At 35.1% G+C, this 12,499-nt stretch overlaps 1 long non-coding RNA gene across 2 annotated transcripts in view; it reads right to left on the reverse strand.

Moving 5' to 3' along the window:
• Positions 1-12,499, reverse strand: part of LOC135841164 (uncharacterized) — a 264,305-nt gene that overhangs the window by 160,788 nt on the left and 91,018 nt on the right. The window contains exon 2 of one of the 2 annotated variants that reach the window (XR_010557852.1): positions 5,475-5,777. This is a non-coding gene — a long non-coding RNA (uncharacterized LOC135841164). Of the gene's footprint in view, positions 1-5,474; positions 7,750-12,499 lie in introns of those variants that run through there. The other variant, XR_010557851.1, reaches the window with a different exon arrangement.

The following is a 12,499-nucleotide window of genomic DNA, read 5'->3' on the forward strand; positions in this document are numbered from 1 at the left end:
CCAAAGCAATTCGAAATTCCAACAGAAAAAGGAAAAAATCGTCGGATACTCGAGAATGACCTCAAATTATCTGTTTTCGAGAAGCAAAAGAACCTTACCTATTTCCGAACACAAAAACAGTCTCCATCTCTGGATACAAAATCTATTACGCTGAGCAGTTTGCCCTGGCTGTAAGGAAAGAATTGCAGAATCTCTATATCCCACACCCCAAAATCAACAACTTAACCCATGTTAGAATTGAAAATGTAAATATCTTTGGCACTCTATGCCAAAGTGAGGTTCTTCTGAATGTAAAAATTGACCATTAAAGTGAGAAACAAAATAGAAGTGAATTATTATTATTATTTTTTAAATGTTACTGTTTATTTATTTATTAATTTTCTATTGAAAAAATATGGTACGTTAATTACTCCGCAGGCATCGATATTTCTAATACATGCTGAAAACTGTGCTATCAAATATAATATCTAACTATGTAAATTGTAGGTATTTGTTTTGAACTGTGGTCTGTGTCACTAAAAAAAATGTGTTTTTTCACTTCTCAGTTTCGTCCCTGATCACAATTTGTTGTTATTCGTCAAAAAAATGAATTAAAAGAAAATAATACAGATTATCAAGACTGTAATATTTTTTAAAAATTTATTAAATTTCGTTCTGCTCATTCATTTTATTATTTTTTTGTATCATTACTTTTAGAATTTTTGCTATCAGTTTTTTCAAAATTAATAAAAATAAACCAGAACTCCCCAATTTAATCGCTATCTCGGACTTAATTAAAAAATTATACTGTCACTTCTGATCTTAATTTAATTCATAATTGGTCTGTTCTAGAAAATATAGATTCCCATTCTGATCATTATTATATTAATTTCGACATTACCCTAAAATCTAAATTTATACCCCCCTCCTTAATTACTTATAATATGCAAATACTCGAAACTGAAATTGCTGAAGTCAACTTTCCAGAATTTAATCCTCAAACCACCGATGATCTTGAAAATTACCTTCAAACTTTCACAATTTTAATACAAAATTCTCAGAAAGCTGCAACTATCTCAAAACAGTTTAATCCTATTATTAAAAATTGGTGGTCCCCATAACTTTCTCGTATTAAAACTGAAAATAATAAAGCTTTCCGTAAATATCGTTAATTTTCACAGAAACTAAACTAGGATCAAAATCTTATCAACACACCAGGGTAAACTACTACAGCATCCGGAACGCTTCTTGGAGGACGTTTTGCAACGACTCCAAGCTCTGGTCCCTCCCATATAAAATTGTCAATGATAAAATTAACGAAAAAATCTCTATCCCATTTCTCAATGATTCCAATAATGTACCTTAAACTTAAACTTCCTTCTGCGTGAAAAATTTCTGGATGCTCCAGACGTTGAGTTCCCCCAAGGTCACTCAATTTCGGAGATTTTTCCTGATACTTTTGAACCAGAAGAGAACCCCCCCCCCCATCTCTGCAGCTCAAATTAGACTACTCATAAAATAACTTGATAATAAAAAGACAAGATTTCATCCTATATTCAAACACAGTGAATAACGAGCCCATCCCTCCTTCTACACTTTGAGAATCATTTCATCATAAAGAAATTCCTCCACACTCACCCTCGCTCGACGACTTTCTCTATTTCTCTATATCAAATATAATGCACACGTATGCTCATCCATGTGTAAAACGTTATAATTAGAAAAGCAAAATGAGCTTGATACACAAGTTAGCGAAACTCAAACTCGAGGTGTATTATGGCGTAAAATATACCGTATTATTTTCCACGCAGTTCTCTTCCTCTTTGTCAAAGCTACACCGTTTTCTTCATTTAGATGAAAATTTTTCCATCATTTAAATTATCTATAATATGTGCTCAGAGCGTATAGAGGTAGGTTTCATGCAAGGAGGGTGTTCTTTTCTACGTAAAACTGGGAATTGCTCGAGTATAACTTTAAAAAAGCTGTATCGTTTTAGAGAATGAACTGGTTCGTGGGTGTGTAGTTCCTTCAAAGTGACGGTTAGGTAATTATATTTACTCCAAGATGCAGAATACATAGTGTTCATTATTTCAATTTAAAATTTTAGAAAATTATTTTTTTAAGGTAAGACATGATTTTAATAATTCATTGATTTTTTTTCAAAGACTTTAAAAGTCAGAAATAATATCCAGAAGTTGACTTCAACGTAATAGTAGATGTCAGAAATAGGTCATTTTTTTGTTTCAAGAGTCTGACGTAGTGTCGAGAATAATTTATTTCAGTTTTTATAAAGCTCATACGAGCTAGATAAAATTTGATTTCGAGATTTCAAATTCAGCTTTTTAAAAATTTTTGGACAAACCACCAGCACAAACAATATCTATGTCAAAATAACACATGATGGATCGAAATCCACTAGAGCTCTGTAATCGTTAATCCATAAGCTAATATGTACTGAAGGGTAAAGAAAATCACAAACCTCCATTCATCATAACTTCTTATATAACAATCAATTTACCCCTCAACCCCCTTCTTAGAACCCAAACTTCAATTTTCATCATCGAGTACATACATCCACACCAACTGATGGAAAAAGTCGAGAATTCCGATTTTCAAATATTTATCCATCAACATTAGTTCCATGCGGTTAATTATATTAATGTTTATCTACATCTATGGTCGAATATTGACAGAATTGATTATAAGCATAGGAATAGATACCCTAAGCGGGAAAAAAGGTCGACTGTATGGGATTAGGGTCTTTTAATACAACTCCCTGTATGTTTCGATTTGGTCGCGTGTAAAATAATAATTTTTTAATTTGTTTCTTCGATCTGCCGATACATATTTGTACATTTATTGCAGTTTCTGAACGCTGCATCAATGACCAAATATGTACACCCTTCTTCTTTCTCTTACCCAGCCAGTGTTGAAAAATATCACCATTGGTGCAATTGGAAACATTTCTGCACCTGACAAATGGCACTATACTCTCAAAGCACGAAATGATCCGAGTAAAAAAAAATGACGACAACAACGTCGTAGGAAGGAGAAACTATCAAAGTTCAAGTCTTCACTGTCGGAATCACCTTGACGCACACTTGAGCAAATGGCTTGAAAATGCAAACCAGCACGCAAATTAAATTACAGCCGGCGACGATTGTTCGGCTACACAACAAGGTATTGGGTGCTTTTATGTTTATGACAGACATGCCGAAGGAGAACACTTGAATATCATCTTTACTGAGAGAGAAACGGAGTGCTGCATCACCATATATCATCTTTTCAACTGGAGCAATATACATATTTACCCCTTTTGATGGAAACAGCTTCGTGCCCAATTTTCATCGTTACATTTTGGCAGAATAGTGAGAGTAAATAGGTAGGTATCGTCGTCGTCAGCGTCACCCTTTAGCTCGTTTGTACGATATATACGAATAGGTTGTCGTTTACTTTTCGGCGACAAACGCTCGCATCTCGAGGAAGGACGGATGAGGTGGAGGAGATGTATTCCTAATAATAATACGTGCGTGTATTGTTATTACGTATAGATGTATATTATGTGTAGTGTAGATGAGTATATTTGGTACTGTATATGGTAATGGTAGCAGCCACCCTGTCTACATATACCGCATGATCGGCGGGTGATCTTTCAAAAAGGCGAAACGTTTTAAACATGCACGCGTCCGGGCAATGTTTCCGTCGCTTCGTATGTACATTTGCGGAAATAACAATGCGACATCTCAGCAGAGTCGTCGCCATTTTACACGAATCAGCCTTCGTCGAAAGGTCAATCTTGTTTATTAGTTTGTCATTTCGTTTCGTTTCTTCTTCTGAGTACTATACAGTCGAATTTCACTGTTTCAAGCGGGCAAAATCTAGTCACAGGAAACAGAAACAATGAAACAGTGCTGCCAAAATCAGCCATTTGAATTACTGAAATGATCAGTTAAAAACTATCGTTTTAAGCACCCGGCAGTGATTTACAATGGCTGATTTTGGCAGTACTGTTTTATAGCTGCTTATTAGTGGCAATATTTTTCTTGTTTGAAACAGTGAAATTTGACTGTTTCAGATTAAAATACCAAGGGGGGAGGGGAGATAATAGTCCGGCATATTCCAATAGGAATAATTGCACCCCCCTCCCGTACTGATCATCCGAGACAATTTTATTCTCAAAGGAGACATCGTGCTAAGGAACATTTCAAAACAAACTTGCTAAAAAAAAAAAGAAGTTGGCCTTACTAACAAAATGGCGGCCACTTTGATTGAAGGTCAGCCAAAATATCAGATTTTGCTTTCCAACGTAGTTGAAAGAGCATGCAAAAATTCATCACCAGCCAAAATTTCAAGTGCTAAAGTGCATTTTTCAATTTTTGATGAATTTTTCAAAATCTTTAAGCCAAAAACGAGAAAAAAAAACAAAATTTTACCAAGTGGACCTAGAAAGCTGAAATTTGGAATATATCGATTGAAAACTGTTCAAATCGTTTTGAGCTGTTCTAAAGCCTGCAGTAGATTTTTGAAACTTGAAATTGCAGCTCGCATTTCTTCAGGCAAATGCCGATGCGACGGACGAAGTAATACGTAATAAATTAAAAGAAATTCACACCACAATTTTAGAACAAGAAAACGAAAAAAATGATGAAGAAAATAGCAGTTCCGATTCGGATTCGGATGATGAAAATCGTGATCCAAGTATGGTTACTGGAAGTTCCACTAATTTCCAAAAAGTTGCTGGAGGCATGAAATTTTCTGGGAAAATCTGCTAGAGGCTCCAGTGCTTAAAACTTGAGCTTTCTATATAGATCCACTTGGTAAAATTTTGATTTTTTCCACCTCATTTCTATCTTAAATTTGATTTTTGAAAATTCACCAAAATTAAAAAATGCACTTTAGCACTTGAAATTTTGTCTGGTGATAAATGTTTGCATGCTCTTTCGATATATGTAGCTTTGCCCAATTCGAGAAATTTCGATAGAGTCGTATGTTGGAAAGCAATATCTGCGATTTCGGTTGACCTGTCAATCAAAATATCCGATATTTTGATAGTAAGACCAACTTTTTTTTGGCAAGTTTGCTTTGACCAAAAAACATATCCATGATTTAACTCTTCCCACGGTGAGCAGACTTCACATCATTTTCTCAAATTGCACTTCATTGTTTTTTACCAAAATAACAGAATCTTTCCACAATTCAAGTAAGTACCTAGGTTTCATTTTTTTTTTTTTTATTTCAATTAGGTGAAATTCATCAATGAGTAGATACTGTGTTATCGAGTAATAACATGTTGAGTGTTTTAACACGATAAAAATTACAACGACCCTCGAGAAGTGGAATACCCACAACTCGGGCAACATATTTCGATTTTCCCAAATAAACCACCTTCAAAACCAAAGTACAGACATGGTGTGAAAGCCATAATCTACCCCCAACTAATAAAATTACGTCTTTTACATAAAATTACATAAAAATTACATAAAAGTAACTAATACCTCGTTTCCTTCCATGTCTAGTCCATGTTTTAGCAATTGGACAGCGCAACCCAACGACGCAGATCTGGGAATTATACACGTATACAGTCGCGGAAGAGCAGTACGAGTTCCAATGGTTGGACTACAATGTCGTCGTCGCGATGCTGCGGGTGATGAGGACCTCTGAGGATTACATCAATAGCCTGTCGCCACCGCCGCAACAGCCTCCTAATCCGTTGCTCCAGATCGCTATGGTTGCACAAGTACAAAACGCCGAAGTGTTACAGCTTCCTGCAAACCCCGTCGAAAACCAAGAACAACCACCTGCAGAAGCATTATAAAACAACGAAGGCATTGGTGAAAATATTTCCTCAACGTGATTTAAATTTTGCGTATGCGTTTCTATTTTATAATTTTGTACTGTTTTAAGTCGTTTTTATTTAATATGGCTAACCAGAACCAAGTAGAGATAATGGATGACGAAAACAACATTATTGTCATCGAGTAAGTTTACAAATACATAGCTTTTTCGAAATAACATAATATATTATGTACTATTTATAGGTACCTAATGATTTGGTACATATATATTTTTTTACAGTTCAAGTGTAAGCAACGATTCGGGGTATGACTCAGGCAAAGAAATGAAAACGAAAACAACGAGCCTCCGGTGATGTAAGTTCAATTTTTTATTCATTTATTCATTCAATAATCAATCAATCATTTAATTAAATTTATTTATTTTTTTTTTTTTAAATCAGACATTTCAGTTTTGTTTCTTTTTGTTTTTACAGGATGGATTCGTTAGACGTCGCTCATCAGAGGCGACTCCCCCTCAGACCTCTGGATATCGATGCGGATGATGAGGGGGAATTGTCGGACGAGTCGCCTCCTCGCCGTCATCGTCATCGTGACCAGGAATATAGGTTTTTTTAAAGGAGTTTTTGTTTTGTTCCTTGCGATCGACTGATCATTTTAGTAATGTTTTTTTTTATTTTTTTTTAAGAAGATAAACGATCGGTTGGTCGCATTTTAATTTTAAGTTCCTGTATTGTGAAGCTATGAGTATGAAGATTGTAGATTGCTTAAAGAGCTACGATCTTCATACTCGTAGCTAATTATCTTTGATTGCTTGCAATCCGTATGTAATATCTAAGCTAATGTAAGACGATGGTTTTACATTAGCTTATTTATTACATACAAACTTTTGTACCTGTAATGTAATTTTTTGGCTGTGTCCTTATTTTTTAAGTTTTTTATTTTTTTGTGAAATGTATTTTTTTTTTGAAATGTATTTTTTTGTGAAATGTATTTGTTTGAAATGTTTTTTTTTTGGTCCATTTTTATGTTTTGAAAACACATAGAGGCTGAAAGTCAGTATGCTGATGTTTACATTTTGAAAAGCTGTAATATTTTTTAAATACATTGAAAATTAAGTGTCCTAGATAAAAACACTGACGACATTATGTACATTGGAAATTTAATTCTCCGCAATTCTCCTCAATATCATTTTTCCATAGAATGCTTTGTTCCTCCTCCAGATTGATTTTGATGAAACTGAGTTTGCCAATTTTTCAAAACATTTGTTTCAATAATTTGCTAACCGAGTTTCATAAAAATCATACTGGAGGAGGAACGAAGCATTCTACAAAAAAATTACATGGGGGCGAATTGTAGAGAATTGAATTTCCAATTGACTCATTGCCATTCAATTTTTCTATGACGCTTAGTTTTTGATTTATTTATGGAATACCAACACTTTTTGAAATGTGAGAATTAGAATACTGTGTGCTGAGAAAAGTTCCATTTGAACCAGGACTCAATGAAGGCATTCGTAAAGTACTTTCTCACAGTGTTGAGAAGATGCATGACCGTAACAAGCTTTGTACTTTGATATTTGATGAAATAAGTATCAAGCCGAATTTGTTCTATGATAAGAGGAGAGATAAAACAATAGGCTTTGTCGATGTTGGCGACAGAAGGGAGCCAAAATTTGCTGACCATTGTACCACATTCATGCTGCGTGGCGTGTGCAAGAAATGGAAGCAGCCAACGTCTTATTATTTTGTAGAGAGCAGTAAGGACAGTGTAACGTTGAAAAACAAAGTTTTAGATAGTATAAGGTACGCTCAAGATATTGGTTTAAACCTGATCGCTACTGTTTGTGATCAATCATCAGTGAACATGAAATGTGTAAATGACCTCAAGCAAGAATCCGAAGCAACTTATCTTAGGCAAGAAAAAGAATATCGATCTCTGGGGTGTTATGTCAATGGCAAGGAAATCATTCCATTATACGACCTACCAAATCTCCTGAAGTGCATCCGAAACAACTTCATTGAATCAGATTCGGTCACGTTTGAAATGGAAATTCCTGTTGAGGTATTGGTGCATTAAATGCGTCACTTCGACGAAAGCACAGAATTGAAATTTTCAACTTTTTGGAGGCTCTCACAGTACATAAGAGTTGATCAAAATTGAAAGTCTTGTGAATTTGTCACAAGGCAGACATGACTACAAGGTTACAAAACAGAAAAAATTCAGGTCAAGAACGAAGAAGTTTGAAAAAAAAAGTGTGTAAATTATCAATTAATAGCATAATAATATGATAAAGAAATCAACTGGTATTTTAAAAATATTACATCACTAGGGTAATAAATTTCAAGGGGAAAAATGAATATAAACTCAAAAAAAGGAGGATTGCTTTATTTTTCAAAGTCACTTACCAATATCCAGAGAACTTGAAACGGGCGTCTTGTAAGAAATGAATGAAATGAGAATTCATGTCGCCATCAAGGAGGCCTTTTCTCCATAAATTGCAAAATTATGTTGGAAATCCAAAAACAAGATTTTTTGTAACCCAATTCGCAAACCAAAAAAAATCAAAACGTAGTAATTAATCTGTTCGATTCCCAAGACAAGTCTGATTTCTGACTCAGTTACCCATTCTACATGCCATCTGAAAATCATATTTAATTCAGACAACAGCAAAATATTGGTCTCAAAAATCAACAGATCGATTATTACTTTTGGAAATTTTCATTTTTATAGAATTGATTGGGTACCAAAAATTTTGTTTTTGGATTTTCGACGTGATTTTGCAATTGTTGGGGAAAAGTTCTCTTGGCGGCATAAATTGTCATTTTAATTTCTTCATTTTTTACCAACCCCCCTCCTTTTTTTCAGGTTTTCTGGGTAATGGTAACATTGAAAGATACGGTTTGCCATTTTTTCCAAGTTTTCATTTATTTTTTCACTTAAAAATTTATTATTGATCATTTTCAAAGTATCTGCCAATTGTCTCGTAATAAACATCAAATTCAGAATGTAAGTACGTGGCTGTGGCTTCGTGTGTGTAGACGGACATACATACAATATACATGTCATTCGTGAATCGAGAACTGAGTCAGCCATCACGTTATTTCCCATGATCTATAATATAGATCATGGGGAATTACATATACGTTAGTATTGAATGCATCTTAATTTGAATTTATTACGATCGATTTGATTATCTTTTGGCGATTATTATTTTTCTTCCGAATAATCTATTATTTTTTTATAAGATAATTAGTGTAAATTTCATTACAATCTCTCCCCCTCCAGAACGAAATGTAAACAAATCGAATGAAGTTTTACGTCTCATTAGGATCAAAGCCTAAAGATGCGATTTTTTTATGGGGACATATTTCTGGATTCACCGGGAAGGCTGTTTGCAGGTTGCCAACCTGCATAAGAACGTACACCTCACCGTCGGGAAGAAATAAACATGAATTACACGGAGCAGATCCAAATAATCCCCACTTCTCCCCATATAAATGGATCAGGCAAATGTTCACAAAAGAAGACTATTTTTTGAGAGGGAAAGGGAGGTGGAAAGAATATCCAATGAGAGGGAGTGTTCCAGCCTCTCAGGAGCCACAAAAGCAAAAGACAGCAGTGAATTACCCAAAACAAGGCCAAAAACGCGAGTAGAACTCAAAAGTCAAAACGAGCTTGCTCAGCGAATTTGGCCAAAATCTGAAAAAGCAGCCCATATAAAGTTTTCTCCAATTCTATCCACAACTACTTCGGCATCTAGGCCTACTAAAGTTACTACTATACTGGTCATAAATACGATAATTGAAACAGTCAAGAGATACGTACTCAGTTACTAACAATTAGCAGAAGAATAATACGATGATAAGTAGATAAGACTAATAATGAATAGAGAAATGTGGTAAGCGGTAAAATTAAATGACCCCTCGTTTATCGAGTTGATTTCGAATGATTTCCGTTCAACGTAGGCGATTCGTATCCACCGTGTTACTTCCTCTTGCCATCGGAAATTTATCTGATAAGTACAGCTAAACACGATAATTGCCTTTTTCGGTAAGTTTAGTACTCGTAGCTGAATGAGAGAAACGGATTCAGTAGGACACTTCTGACTGGAATTCAACTTTATCAATGAAAAAGTCATTTTGGAAAATGAAAGTTTTGAAAAATCTCAAATCCTTTATTTCGAACAAAACAAATAGGTACATACCTATAAATTTATTAAAAAATGACATTTCCTTAGTTGAGTAAAAATGAAAGCTTTGAGAAAGAAATGCCTTTGTCCAAAAAATTAAGAAATTAAAATCTAGGTCGCAAAGAGAGGATTTTTTACCATTCATGAAATCTTGTCGGAAATTGTACCGAAATATGACACGAAATTGAAAGCTTTGTGGTGTGGGTAACTAATGATGAAAACATTTCAAATTTTGTCAATTTTTTACCCGAAGATTTGTTTAATTCTATTAATGAATTAATTGATTGTTATTGTATGTCGAATGGTACGCGTGTGTCGGTTAGCGATTCAATCGTTTTAGGGAATTTTTCTGGAACCCGAAACGTTAATGTAGGACAGAACGCATTTATCAACACGTCAGCAGCTCTGAATACGAATGACATCGAATACGTAGAGACGAACGACGACGACGAAGAAAAACTTCAAAAAATATGCAGCAGTTAAAAATTCAAGGAATTGGTTTTTTCAGGACCTATAGTCCTTGGACTCATCCAAGCCCCTGCCTACTTTGGACATCGCTAAAAAAAAACGGAAAATTGTTACCAAGTTCAATATGGAAAATTTCATTATGAGTTGAATATGTCACTGATGAAAATTTTCATCTCCGGAGGTGCCCCAGGAAAGGAGTTTTTGGTCCTCAAAGAGAGGACATTTTTGAAAATATCGTATTTTTTTAAAATTTTAGCCCTTGCTCGATCTATTTTGAGGAAAATGGTGCACTTCCTAAAGATGGTATTTGAGTTTCTACGTCAACCTAGATAATTGCTAATTGCTATCGAATGCAAGACCACTGCCAGGGTTATATTGTCCCACTGAAAATTTTGTTTGTCAATTGTTCACTGGGAATTATACCTACTCATAATCGGGGGAGCCCGCATAAGGATCTATTGGTACCCCCCTCCCCTCCGCCGATCCTCAGGGACAACCTGTTTCTTAAAGGGGGAGTCCTAAGGAACGTTTCTAGCCTTTGTCCTCAAAAAAAAAGTGGCCTTACTTACAAAATGGCGGCCATTTTGATTGACAGGTCAACCAAAATCGTAGATTTTGCAGTTCAACATAAGATTTGCACGAAATTTTTTAAACAGTACAAAGGTAGATCGAAAGAAAGATCAGAAAAAATTTATCACCTGTCAAAATTTCAAGTGCTTAAGTGCCTTTTTCGATTTTTGGTGAATTCTTGAAAATCAAATTTAGGCCAAAAATGAGGGGAAAAATCAAAATGTTACCAAATTGATCAAGAAAGCTGAAACTGGGGATTTGTATCCTATTTTCGACACGCCAAATCGATTGGAAACAGTTTCAATCCGTTTTGATCGGTTCTGGAGCCTCCAGCAGATTTTTGAAACTCGAAATTCCCAGAAAATTTCAATACACTACGAAGTCGAATGCTGGTGGATTTCAAGTCGTTTTGGAGCCTTCAGCCACTATTTGAAAATTACTGGAGCCTCCAGTAGATTTTTGAGACTTGAAATTTCCCAAAGTTTCATTAAATGGAGATGGAAAGCCGAAATTCATTCAGCAAAGAGTGCAAACTTATTTCAATACGCTACGAAGTCGACTGCTGGTGGATTTCAAGTCGTTTTAGAGCCTCAAGCGACTTTTTGAAAAATTGTATGGCGTTTTTTTGGAAAATAGAAATATCCAAAAAGTAGCTGGAACATGCAGTTGACTTCATATCGTATTGAAATTAGTTTGCGAAGTAAATTTCACCTCGCCAACTCCATTTGATAAAATGTTGTGGGAATTTCAAGTTTCAAAAAACTGGTGGAGACTCCAGTAATTTTCAAAAATCGCTGGAGGCTCCAAAACGACTTGAAATCCATCTTCAGTCGACTTCGTAGCGTATTGAAATTAGTTCGCAGAATGAATTTCGGCTTTCCATCTCCGTTTGATGAAATCTTGGGAAATTTCCAGTTTCAAAAACCTGCTGGAGGCTCCAGAACTGCTCAAAACGGTTTGAAACTGTTTCCAATCGATTTGGCATGTGAAAAATAGGGTATACTCCAAGTTTCAGCTTTCTTGGTCAATTTGGTAAAATTCTAATTTTTTCCTCTCATTTTCGGCCAAAATTTGATTTTCAAAAATTCACCAAAAATCGAAAAAGGCACTTGAGCACTTGAAATTTTGACCAGTGGTGAATTTTTTCCTGATCTTTCGATCTACTTTTGGACGGTTCAAAAAATTTCGTGCAGTCCTATGTTGAAACGCAAAATCTGCGATTTCGGCTGACCTGTCAATCAAAATGGCCGCCATTTATAAGTAGGGCAATTTTTTTTTGAGGACAAGGACTAGAAATGTTCCTTAGGACTCCCCCTTCAAGAAAAAAGCAGTCCCGGAGGCTCGTCGAGGGGGGCAATAGATCCTTATGCGGGCTCCTCGACTATCATTTCAACCTTTTAGGTTATTTCGATACATTCGCTTATTCCGAGGAAAGTTTGTATTTTCAAAATACTTTGATCTTGAATAGTTCTCATTTATTACGTAAAAACATTGAAAG

The sequence above is a fragment of the Planococcus citri genome, chromosome 3 (assembly GCF_950023065.1).
Source record: "Planococcus citri chromosome 3, ihPlaCitr1.1, whole genome shotgun sequence".
NCBI classification, from domain to species: Eukaryota; Metazoa; Arthropoda; class Insecta; order Hemiptera; family Pseudococcidae; genus Planococcus; species Planococcus citri.